Source organism: Pleurodeles waltl, chromosome 6 (genome assembly GCF_031143425.1).
Source record: "Pleurodeles waltl isolate 20211129_DDA chromosome 6, aPleWal1.hap1.20221129, whole genome shotgun sequence".
Taxonomy (NCBI): domain Eukaryota; kingdom Metazoa; phylum Chordata; class Amphibia; order Caudata; family Salamandridae; genus Pleurodeles; species Pleurodeles waltl.
Genome location: NC_090445.1, coordinates 1,467,800,901 through 1,467,814,362, shown reverse-complemented (window position 1 = coordinate 1,467,814,362; position 13,462 = coordinate 1,467,800,901).

Below are 13,462 nucleotides of genomic sequence, written 5' to 3'. Positions count from 1 at the left end.
CTTGTTTTGCTATTCTATGTTCCCCCAAGTCTCCCGATAAAAATGATACCTCACTTGTGTGGGTAGGCCTAGCGCCCGCGACAGGAAACGCCCCAAAGCGCAACGTGGACACATCACAGAAAACAGACCTGTTTTTAGCAAAGTGCCTACCTGTAGATTTTGGCCTCTAGCTCAGCCGCCACCTAGGGAAACCTACCAAACCTGTGCATTTCTGAAAACTAGAGACCTAGGGGAATCCAAGATGGGGTGATTTGTGTGGCTCGGACCAGGTTCTGTTACCCAGAATCCTTTGCAAACCTCAAAATTTGGCTAAAAAAACACATGTTCCTCACATTTCTGGGGCAGAAAGTTCTGGAATCTGAGAGGAGCCACAAATTTCCTTCCACCCAGCGTTCCCCCACGTCTCCCGATAAAAATGATACCTCACTTGTGTGGGTAGGCCTAGCGCCCGCGACAGGAAACACCCCAAAGCGCAATGTGGACACATCACAGAAAACAGACCTGTTTTTAGCAAAGTGCCTACCTGTAGATTTTGGCCTCTAGCTCAGCCGCCACCTAGGGAAACCTACCAAACCTGTGCATTTCTGAAAACTAGAGACCTAGGGGAATCCAAGATGGGGTGATTTGTGTGGCTCGGACCAGGTTCTGTTACCCAGAATCCTTTGCAAACCTCAAAATTTGGCTAAAAAAACACATGTTCCTCACATTTCTGTGGCAGAAAGTTCTGGAATCTGAGAGGAGCCACAAATTTCCTTCCACCCAGCGTTCCCCCACGTCTCCCGATAAAAAGGATACCTCACTTGTGTGGGTAGGCCTAGCGCCCGCGACAGGAAACACCCCAAAGCACAATGTGGACACATCACAGAAAACAGACCTGTTTTTAGCAAAGTGCCTACCTGTAGATTTTGGCCTCTAGCTCAGCCGCCACCTAGGGAAACCTACCAAACCTGTGCATTTCTGAAAACTAGAGACCTAGGGGAATCCAAGATGGGGTGATTTGTGTGGCTCGGACCAGGTTCTGTTACCCAGAATCCTTTGCAAACCTCAAAATTTGGCTAAAAAAACACATGTTCCTCACATTTCTGTGGCAGAAAGTTCTGGAATCTGAGAGGAGCCACAAATTTCCTTCCACCCAGCGTTCCCCCACGTCTTCCGATAAAAATGATACCTCACTTGTGTGGGTAGGCCTAGCGCCCGCGACAGGAAACGCCCCAAAGCGCAACGTGGACACATCACAGAAAACAGACCTGTTTTTAGCAAAGTGCCTACCTGTAGATTTTGGCCTCTAGCTCAGCCGCCACCTAGGGAAACCTACCAAACCTGTGCATTTCTGAAAACTAGAGACCTAGGGGAATCCAAGGAGGGGTGACTGGCGGGGCTCAGACCAGGTTCTGTTACCCAGAATCCTTTGCAAAGCTCAAAAATTGGCTAAAAAAAACACATGTTCCTCACATTTCTGTGGCAGAAAGTTCTGGAATCTGGGAGGAGCCACAAATTTCCTTCCACCCAGCGTTCCCCCAAGTCTCCCGATAAAAATGATACCTCACTTGCGTGGGTAGGCCTAGCGCCCGCGACAGGAAACGCCCCAAAGCGCAACGTGGACACCACCAAAATTTTGGAAGAAAACAGAGGTGTTTTTTGCGAAGTGACTACCTGTAGATTTTGGCCTCTAGCTCAGCCGGCACCTAGGGACACCTACCAAACCTGTACATTTCTGAAAACTAGAGACCTAGGGGAATCCAAGGAGGGGTGACTGGCGGGGCTCGGACCAGGTTCTGTTACCCAGAATCCTTTGCAAAGCTCAAAAATTGGCTAAAAAACACATGTTCCTCACATTTCTGTGGCAGAAAGTGCTGGAATCTGAGAGGAGCCACAAATGTCCTTCCACCCAGCGTTCCCCCACGTCTCCCAATAAAAATGATACCTCACTTGTGTGGGTAGGCCTAGCGCCCGCGACAGGAAACGCCCCAAAGCGCAACGTGGACACATCACAGAAAACAGACCTGTTTTTAGCAAAGTGCCTACCTGTAGATTTTGGCCTCTAGCTCAGCCGCCACCTAGGGAAACCTACCAAACCTGTGCATTTCTGAAAACTAGAGACCTAGGGGAATCCAAGGAGGGGTGACTGGCGGGGCTCGGACCAGGTTCTGTTACCCAGAATCCTTTGCAAAGCTCAAAAATTGGCTAAAAAAACACATGTTCCTCACATTTCTGTGGCAGAAAGTTCTGGAATCTGGGAGGAGCCACAAATTTCCTTCCACCCAGCGTTCCCCCAAGTCTCCCGATAAAAATGATACCTCACTTGCGTGGGTAGGCCTAGCGCCCGCGACAGGAAACACCCCAAAGCGCAACGTGGACACCACCAAAATTTTGGAAGAAAACAGAGGTGTTTTTTGCGAAGTGACTACCTGTAGATTTTGGCCTCTAGCTCAGCCGGCACCTAGGGAAACCTACCAAACCTGTACATTTCTGAAAACTAGAGACCTAGGGGAATCCAAGGAGGGGTGACTGGCGGGGCTCGGACCAGGTTCTGTTACCCAGAATCCTTTGCAAAGCTCAAAAATTGGCTAAAAAAAACACATGTTCCTCACATTTCTGTGGCAGAAAGTTCTGGAATCTGGGAGGAGCCACAAATTTCCTTCCACCCAGCGTTCCCCCAAGTCTCACAATAAAAATGATACCTCACTTGCGTGGGTAGGCCTAGCGCCCGCGACAGGAAACGCCCCAAAGCGCAACGTGGACACCACCAAAATTTTGGAAGAAAACAGAGGTGTTTTTTGCGAAGTGACTACCTGTAGATTTTGGCCTCTAGCTCAGCCGGCACCTAGGGAAACCTACCAAACCTGTACATTTCTGAAAACTAGAGACCTAGGGGAATCCAAGGAGGGGTGACTGGCGGGGCTCGGACCAGGTTCTGTTACCCAGAATCCTTTGCAAAGCTCAAAAATTGGCTAAAAAAACACATGTTCCTCACATTTCTGTGGCAGAAAGTTCTGGAATCCGAGAGGAGCCACAAATTTCCTTCCACCCAGCGTTCCCCCACGTCTCCCGATAAAAATGATACCTCACTTGTGTGGGTAGGCCTAGCGCCCGCGACAGGAAATGCCCCAAAGCGCAACGTGGACACATCACAGAAAACAGACCTGTTTTTAGCAAAGTGCCTACCTGTAGATTTTGGCCTCTAGCTCAGCCGCCACCTAGGGAAACCTACCAAACCTGTGCATTTCTGAAAACTAGAGACCTAGGGGAATCCAAGGAGGGGTGACTGGCGGGGCTCGGACCAGGTTCTGTTACCCAGAATCCTTTGCAAAGCTCAAAAATTGGCTAAAAAAACACATGTTCCTCACATTTCTGTGGCAGAAAGTTCTGGAATCTGGGAGGAGCCACAAATTTCCTTCCACCCAGCGTTCCCCCAAGTCTCCCGATAAAAATGATACCTCACTTGCGTGGGTAGGCCTAGCGCCCGCGACAGGAAACGCCCCAAAGCGCAACGTGGACACCACCAAAATTTTGGAAGAAAACAGAGGTGTTTTTTGCGAAGTGACTACCTGTAGATTTTGGCCTCTAGCTCAGCCGGCACCTAGGGAAACCTACCAAACCTGTACATTTCTGAAAACTAGAGACCTAGGGGAATCCAAGGAGGGGTGACTGGCGGGGCTCGGACCAGGTTCTGTTACCCAGAATCCTTTGCAAAGCTCAAAAATTGGCTAAAAAAACACATGTTCCTCACATTTCTGTGGCAGAAAGTTCTGGAATCCGAGAGGAGCCACAAATTTCCTTCCACCCAGCGTTCCCCCACGTCTCCCGATAAAAATGATACCTCACTTGTGTGGGTAGGCCTAGCGCCCGCGACAGGAAACGCCCCAAAGCGCAACGTGGACACATCACAGAAAACAGACCTGTTTTTAGCAAAGTGCCTACCTGTAGATTTTGGCCTCTAGCTCAGCCGCCACCTAGGGAAACCTACCAAACCTGTGCATTTCTGAAAACTAGAGACCTAGGGGAATCCAAGGAGGGGTGACTGGCGGGGCTCGGACCAGGTTCTGTTACCCAGAATCCTTTGCAAAGCTCAAAAATTGGCTAAAAAAACACATGTTCCTCACATTTCTGTGGCAGAAAGTTCTGGAATCTGGGAGGAGCCACAAATTTCCTTCCACCCAGCGTTCCCCCAAGTCTCCCGATAAAAATGATACCTCACTTGCGTGGGTAGGCCTAGCGCCCGCGACAGGAAACGCCCCAAAGCGCAACGTGGACACCACCAAAATTTTGGAAGAAAACAGAGGTGTTTTTTGCGAAGTGACTACCTGTAGATTTTGGCCTCTAGCTCAGCCGGCACCTAGGGAAACCTACCAAACCTGTACATTTCTGAAAACTAGAGACCTAGGGGAATCCAAGGAGGGGTGACTGGCGGGGCTCGGACCAGGTTCTGTTACCCAGAATCCTTTGCAAAGCTCAAAAATTGGCTAAAAAAACACATGTTCCTCACATTTCTGTGGCAGAAAGTTCTGGAATCCGAGAGGAGCCACAAATTTCCTTCCACCCAGCGTTCCCCCACGTCTCCCGATAAAAATGATACCTCACTTGTGTGGGTAGGCCTAGCGCCTGCGACAGGAAACGCCCCAAAGCGCAACGTGGACACATCACAGAAAACAGACCTGTTTTTAGCAAAGTGCCTACCTGTAGATTTTGGCCTCTAGCTCAGCCGCCACCTAGGGAAACCTACCAAACCTGTGCATTTCTGAAAACTAGAGACCTAGGGGAATCCAAGGAGGGGTGACTGGCGGGGCTCGGACCAGGTTCTGTTACCCAGAATCCTTTGCAAAGCTCAAAAATTGGCTAAAAAACACATGTTCCTCACATTTCTGTAGCAAAAAGTTCTGGAATCCGAGAGGAGCCACAAATTTCCTTCCACCCAGCGTTCCCCCACGTCTCCCGATAAAAATGATACCTCACTTGTGTGGGTAGGCCTAGCGCCCGCGACAGGAAACGCCCCAAAGCGCAACGTGGACACATCACAGAAAACAGACCTGTTTTTAGCAAAGTGCCTACCTGTAGATTTTGGCCTCTAGCTCAGCCGCCACCTAGGGAAACCTACCAAACCTGTGCATTTCTGAAAACTAGAGACCTAGGGGAATCCAAGGAGGGGTGACTGGCGGGGCTCGGACCAGGTTCTGTTACCCAGAATCCTTTGCAAAGCTCAAAAATTGGCTAAAAAACACATGTTCCTCACATTTCTGTGGCAGAAAGTGCTGGAATCTGAGAGGAGCCACAAATGTCCTTCCACCCAGCGTTCCCCCACGTCTCACGATAAAAATGATACCTCACTTGCGTGGGTAGGCCTAGCGCCCGCGACAGGAAACGCCCCAAAGCGCAACGTGGACACCACCAAAATTTTGGAAGAAAACAGAGGTGTTTTTTGCGAAGTGACTACCTGTAGATTTTGGCCTCTAGCTCAGCCGGCACCTAGGGAAACCTACCAAACCTGTACATTTCTGAAAACTAGAGACCTAGGGGAATCCAAGGAGGGGTGACTGGCGGGGCTCGGACCAGGTTCTGTTACCCAGAATCCTTTGCAAAGCTCAAAAATTGGCTAAAAAAACACATGTTCCTCACATTTCTGTGGCAGAAAGTTCTGGAATCCGAGAGGAGCCACAAATTTCCTTCCACCCAGCGTTCCCCCACGTCTCCCGATAAAAATGATACCTCACTTGTGTGGGTAGGCCTAGCGCCCGCGACAGGAAATGCCCCAAAGCGCAACGTGGACACATCACAGAAAACAGACCTGTTTTTAGCAAAGTGCCTACCTGTAGATTTTGGCCTCTAGCTCAGCCGCCACCTAGGGAAACCTACCAAACCTGTGCATTTCTGAAAACTAGAGACCTAGGGGAATCCAAGGAGGGGTGACTGGCGGGGCTCGGACCAGGTTCTGTTACCCAGAATCCTTTGCAAAGCTCAAAAATTGGCTAAAAAAACACATGTTCCTCACATTTCTGTGGCAGAAAGTTCTGGAATCTGGGAGGAGCCACAAATTTCCTTCCACCCAGCGTTCCCCCAAGTCTCCCGATAAAAATGATACCTCACTTGCGTGGGTAGGCCTAGCGCCCGCGACAGGAAACGCCCCAAAGCGCAACGTGGACACCACCAAAATTTTGGAAGAAAACAGAGGTGTTTTTTGCGAAGTGACTACCTGTAGATTTTGGCCTCTAGCTCAGCCGGCACCTAGGGAAACCTACCAAACCTGTACATTTCTGAAAACTAGAGACCTAGGGGAATCCAAGGAGGGGTGACTGGCGGGGCTCGGACCAGGTTCTGTTACCCAGAATCCTTTGCAAAGCTCAAAAATTGGCTAAAAAAACACATGTTCCTCACATTTCTGTGGCAGAAAGTTCTGGAATCCGAGAGGAGCCACAAATTTCCTTCCACCCAGCGTTCCCCCACGTCTCCCGATAAAAATGATACCTCACTTGTGTGGGTAGGCCTAGCGCCCGCGACAGGAAACGCCCCAAAGCGCAACGTGGACACATCACAGAAAACAGACCTGTTTTTAGCAAAGTGCCTACCTGTAGATTTTGGCCTCTAGCTCAGCCGCCACCTAGGGAAACCTACCAAACCTGTGCATTTCTGAAAACTAGAGACCTAGGGGAATCCAAGGAGGGGTGACTGGCGGGGCTCGGACCAGGTTCTGTTACCCAGAATCCTTTGCAAAACTCAAAAATTGGCTAAAAAAACACATGTTCCTCACATTTCTGTGGCAGAAAGTTCTGGAATCTGGGAGGAGCCACAAATTTCCTTCCACCCAGCGTTCCCCCAAGTCTCCCGATAAAAATGATACCTCACTTGCGTGGGTAGGCCTAGCGCCCGCGACAGGAAACGCCCCAAAGCGCAACGTGGACACCACCAAAATTTTGGAAGAAAACAGAGGTGTTTTTTGCGAAGTGACTACCTGTAGATTTTGGCCTCTAGCTCAGCCGGCACCTAGGGAAACCTACCAAACCTGTACATTTCTGAAAACTAGAGACCTAGGGGAATCCAAGGAGGGGTGACTGGCGGGGCTCGGACCAGGTTCTGTTACCCAGAATCCTTTGCAAAGCTCAAAAATTGGCTAAAAAAACACATGTTCCTCACATTTCTGTGGCAGAAAGTTCTGGAATCCGAGAGGAGCCACAAATTTCCTTCCACCCAGCGTTCCCCCACGTCTCCCGATAAAAATGATACCTCACTTGTGTGGGTAGGCCTAGCGCCTGCGACAGGAAACGCCCCAAAGCGCAACGTGGACACATCACAGAAAACAGACCTGTTTTTAGCAAAGTGCCTACCTGTAGATTTTGGCCTCTAGCTCAGCCGCCACCTAGGGAAACCTACCAAACCTGTGCATTTCTGAAAACTAGAGACCTAGGGGAATCCAAGGAGGGGTGACTGGCGGGGCTCGGACCAGGTTCTGTTACCCAGAATCCTTTGCAAAGCTCAAAAATTGGCTAAAAAACACATGTTCCTCACATTTCTGTAGCAGAAAGTTCTGGAATCCGAGAGGAGCCACAAATTTCCTTCCACCCAGCGTTCCCCCACGTCTCTCGATAAAAATGATACCTCACTTGTGTGGGTAGGCCTAGCGCCCGCGACAGGAAACGCCCCAAAGCGCAACGTGGACACATCACAGAAACAGACCTGTTTTTAGCAAAGTGCCTACCTGTAGATTTTGGCCTCTAGCTCAGCCGCCACCTAGGGAAACCTACCAAACCTGTGCATTTCTGAAAACTAGAGACCTAGGGGAATCCAAGGAGGGGTGACTGGCGGGGCTCGGACCAGGTTCTGTTACCCAGAATCCTTTGCAAAGCTCAAAAATTGGCTAAAAAAAACACATGTTCCTCACATTTCTGTGGCAGAAAGTTCTGGAATCTGGGAGGAGCCACAAATTTCCTTCCACCCAGCGTTCCCCCAAGTCTCCCGATAAAAATGATACCTCACTTGCGTGGGTAGGCCTAGCGCCCGCGACAGGAAACGCCCCAAAGCGCAACGTGGACACCACCAAAATTTTGGAAGAAAACAGAGGTGTTTTTTGCGAAGTGACTACCTGTAGATTTTGGCCTCTAGCTCAGCCGGCACCTAGGGAAACCTACCAAACCTGTACATTTCTGAAAACTAGAGACCTAGGGGAATCCAAGGAGGGGTGACTGGCGGGGCTCGGACCAGGTTCTGTTACCCAGAATCCTTTGCAAAGCTCAAAAATTGGCTAAAAAAACACATGTTCCTCACATTTCTGTGGCAGAAAGTTCTGGAATCTGAGAGGAGCCACAAATTTCCTTCCACCCAGCGTTCCCCCACGTCTCCCGATAAAAATGATACCTCACTTGTGTGGGTAGGCCTATCGCCCGCGACAGGAAACGCCCCAAAGCGCAACGTGGACACATCACAGAAAACAGACCTGTTTTTAGCAAAGTGCCTACCTGTAGATTTTGGCCTCTAGCTCAGCCGCCACCTAGGGAAACCTACCAAACCTGTGCATTTCTGAAAACTAGAGACCTAGGGGAATCCAAGGAGGGGTGACTGGCGGGGCTCGGACCAGGTTCTGTTACCCAGAATCCTTTGCAAAGCTCAAAAATTGGCTAAAAAAACACATGTTCCTCACATTTCTGTGGCAGAAAGTTCTGGAATCTGAGAGGAGCCACAAATTTCCTTCCGCCCAGCGTTCCCCCACGTCTCCTGATAAAAATGATACCTCACTTGCGTGGGTAGGCCTAGCGCCCGCGACAGGAAACGCCCCAAAGCGCAGCGTGGACACATCACATTTTTTCATTGAAAACAGTGCCTACCTGTAGTTTTTGGCCTGTAGCTCAGCCAGCACCTAGGGAAACCTACCAAACCTGTGCATTTCTGAAAACTAGAGACCTAGGGGAATCCAAGATGGGGTGACTTGAGGGGCTCTGACCAGGTTCTGTTACCCAGAATCCTTTCCAAACCTCAAATTTTGGCTAAAAAAACGCATTTTTCACACATTTCGGTGACAGAAAGTTCTGGAATCTGAGTGGAGCCACAAATTTCCTTCCACCCAGCGTTCCCCCAAGTCTCCCGATAAAAATGATACCTCAGTTGTGTGGGTGGGCCAGGTGCCTCCAACAGAATAAGGCCCAAAACTTGTAGAGATACAGGTGATAGTACTGCGAGTTTATAAGGACATATTCTTTTATACATCTTTAGACTGACTCTGCTTTGGGGACCCACATACGTGAGGTGTCATTTTATTTGGGAGACTGAGGGGAACACTGGGGAGTAGGAATTTTGTGCTGGAGTGGTGATCGTACAAAGAAAAGTCAGGAAAATATGCTTTTTTTAAGCACATTTTGAGGTTTACAGAGGAGTCTGGGTAAGAAAATGTTGGGGGATCCACGCAAGCCACTCCTCCCTAGACTCCTTGGGGTGTCTAGTTTTAAAAAATGTCTGGGTTTGGTAGGTTTCCCTAGATGAAGGCCGCACACAGGACCAAAAACATAGGTGCCCTCTCCCCCCCCAAACACAGGTAGTTTTGTAATATATCGTTTTGATGTGCCCACATACGTCCGTGATGTGCCAAACACTAAAATTTTGAAAAGAAACACACTTAGGTTATGTGAAAAAGACCCCTCACCTACCAACCAAGTTGGTGGCATGCTTCATCATCGGGGTCCCACCTGAGGCACCTAGCGTGTCATAGGTGTGCTGCGACGCCTGATTACAGCAGAGCAGGTTTGGTCATTTTTACCACACATACTGGTTGGATTTGGCACGAGGGTGAGTGATGGTTCAGTGGATCAAATTTTACTAACAAGAGCTTTCACAAAAATGAAAAGCACTGTTAGTAACTGAAAGGCAAAAAACTGAACCAATGACTCACAGCTCGTGAGCTGTAAAGCCGCGACAAGGCACCAACCGCTTTACAGTCCATTCACACAACTTTCATACATGACACACACAAGGCCATTCACACCGCCAGCCACGGGCCCAGCACATTACAACACTCACATCGACAGACAGCGCCACTCAAGGGCCCATCACTTACATACGCCCACATGCCTGATACAACAATCACACCAGCTGATGGGAGTGTGTGGACTGGTGTTTGGCTGGCAGTGTGTTGCAGTAGCCAACATCAAGTCAATATGTACAGTCTCAGCCAAGCCCCACTCCACACACAATGGCATAATATATATATATTTTTTTTAAACAGAGGAACCCCTAACTAAGTAGAAAGAATTACAAAACAACAAACACAAAAGCTCTAACTAAGAACATGACAGAAATGCTAACCATGAAACTAAACACATGAAAATACAAAACAGACATGAGTTTACACTCATGGTTGTTCCCAGAAATTCTTCTGGGTGTGGTAATTCTTAAAACAAGCACCGACACACAGCCCAGGCTTTGAAGGACAATCTGGGCAGTACATTCGAGACTCCCTCCGGATACCTCTTCGAAAACACACTCTACATTTCTTAGCTGGAAAGTCTTTTTTGGGTGTGGGAGGAATGTGCTCAGCAAAGTGGCGATCTTTCAATCTAGCCACATCCTCCACCACTGCTTCTCTAGGAACTCTGGCCTGTTCCACCACAATAAGGCTCTCTATCACTGACTCCTGAAATTTCACAAATGTCATCTTTGAGTCTGGAGACCTATCCCTAAACACAATAAAAGCATTGAAGGTTGCTAAGTGGAAGAGGTGAAGTGCTAACTTCTTATACCAAACATAAGACTTACGAATAGCAGTATAAGGTTCCAACCTCTGGTCAACTCTATCTACACCTCCCATGTGCTTATTATAATCTAAAATGCACACAGGTTTGCGCACTTCAGCAACCTGGCCCCAAACAGTCACAGGGGAAGTACTCTCATCATGGATGGTACTTAGCATGTAGACATCCCTCTTGTCTGAAAATTTCAAAGCTAGCAGCTCCTCGTTCCGCAAGGCACAGCACTGTCCCCTCTCAAGTTTTTTACAGACAAGCTCCCTTGGATAGCCTTTCCGGTTAGAACGGATTGTGCCACAAGCAACTGTGTCCACTCTAAACAATTCCTTGAACAACTGCACACCAGTGTAGAAGTTATCTACATACAAATGGTGACCTTTGTTGAACAGTCGTCTACCAAGATCCCACACTATTTTCTCAGTAACTCCAAAAGTGGGAGGACAACCAGGGGGGTCAATATTGGAATCTCTACCAGTGTACACACGGAAACTATACACATATCCTGTCCTACTTTCAGACAGCATATACAATTTAATTCCATATCGTGCCCTTTTGCTAGGAATGTACTGCCTAAAAACCAAACGACCCTTGAAGAGGACCAAAGACTCGTCCACACTTATCTCTTTGCCTGGAACATAGACCTCCGAAAACCGATCTACAAAATGATCAAGGACAGGCCTAATCTTAAAAAGACGGTCAGAATCTGGGTGATCTCGTGGCAAGGCTAATGCATTGTCAACAAAATGCAGCATCCTAAGAAGAAGCAAATACTGATTACGACTCATGGTAGCTGGAAATATAGCTGTTGCCATCAAGGGACTAGTAGACCAATAAGAAGCCAGTGACGGCTTCCTTATCAACCCCATCAAAAAAGTCAAACCCAAAAACTTTTTTATCTCCTCCAAATTTGTGGGAATCCACTGGGCAGCTCTAGAGTGTGGCCTAAGTCTAGCAGCGTTGTCCCTCAAATGCTGCTCCGCATACAAATTAGTCTGCTCAACAATCTCTTCCAAAAACACATCATCCATGAATAACTCAAAGAAATTGATAGGCATAAAGTTCTCTGTATTGGCGTTACACCCCGGGAGACCAGTAAAGGCAGGCAACTCTGGCTGCTCCATGTTTGGGGCAACCCAGACATCAGGTCTTCTAACGGGAAACCTTTCAGCCCCAGGTTGCTGCACTATTGGCACATCAATGTCCTCCTCTAAAACAGAACCTTCATCTGCACTGAGTGTGGCTTCATCATCAGAAGATTCCCCTCCAACAGAAACATCACTGCCAGAATCTCTGACTTCCTCCTCTGCCTCAGATGCAGAGTCCGTCTCATAGTCATGATCAGACTGTGACTCAAAAAGCATACCAACCACCTGCTGAGCGGTCATCCTGCGGCTAGCCATGATCTCTCCTGCTAAAATTAACTGGACAAATTCACCACCAACAACCAGCACTGTGTAAGACAAGTAACAAAGTGTAGCTTTGTTAGTAAGAGTTACAAACTCAAAAACTATACCGCTCACTTGCCTGAAAAAGCTTGATTCACCAGCAACTACACAGCAATCACCAATGATATCCCACTAAAAAGAAAGAAAGAAAGGCAAATTAGAAATAAGACAAAACAAATATCATTGTGCACAAACCTAAGGACAATTTCACACACAATCCTGCATTTAGTACACCCCCTACAAACATGTCATTCATGCATGGCAACAATACTCCTTTGGAGTAAATTGTTTTTACTTACCTAAAACATGCAACTGTGCAAACTGCAGGTCAACCACCGCCAAAACCGCAAGGAGCCACAGCAAATAAAGCAAAAGCTTTGAACTAGAACAAAAAGGAGGAAAACATTTTTTATCACAAATGCAAAGACTTCTTCAGTTGACAAACACCCCACCATCAAACATTTTAGAAATTGGTGCCTAAGTGGATTCTGCCATAGGGGCAGATGGGCCTACTAAAAAAATAGGCCTGTCTGCCCCAAGGAAGCCAAAAAATACCTTTAGTACTGTGTCCCCATGGAGAGCGACCCTTGCCAAAGGGGACAGCCCTCAAACAAAAAAAAACAAAAAAAACACACACAACACTATCCCTGGTGTCTACGTGGCTTCTGCCCCCCTTGGGGGCAGGTGGGTCTAGAAAAATAGGCCCATCTGCCCCCAGGGGGGGCAGAAATGGCCAACAGGTCAATGCCCCCCTTGGGAGGGCGCCCCGTGCCCAAGGGGACGCCCCCCCACAAAAATAAACACATAAAAAAAATTCCCTGGCGTTCTAGTGGTTTCTGCCCCCCTTGGGGGCAGATCAGCCTAAAAATAATAGGCTGATCTGTCTCCAAGGGGTGCAGAAATGGCCTGGGTACATGTGCCCCCAAAGTGGGGGGCGACCCTTGCCCAAGCCCCCCCCCATCCACTAACACACACACACACACACACTATCCCTGGTGTCTACGTGGCTTCTGCCCCCCTTGGGGGCAGGTGGGTCTAGAAAAATAGGCCCATCTGCCCCCAGGGGGGGCAGAAATGGCCAACAGGTCAATGCCCCCCTTGGGGGGGCGCCGGTGCACAAGGGGACGCCCCCACACAAAAATAAACACATAAAAAAAAATCCCTGGCGTTCTAGTGGTTTCTGCCCCCCTTGGGGGCAGATCAGCCTAAAAATAATAGGCTGATCTGTCTCCAAGGGGTGCAGAAATGGCCTGGGTACATGTGCCCCCAAAGTGGGGGGCGACCCTTGCCCAAGCC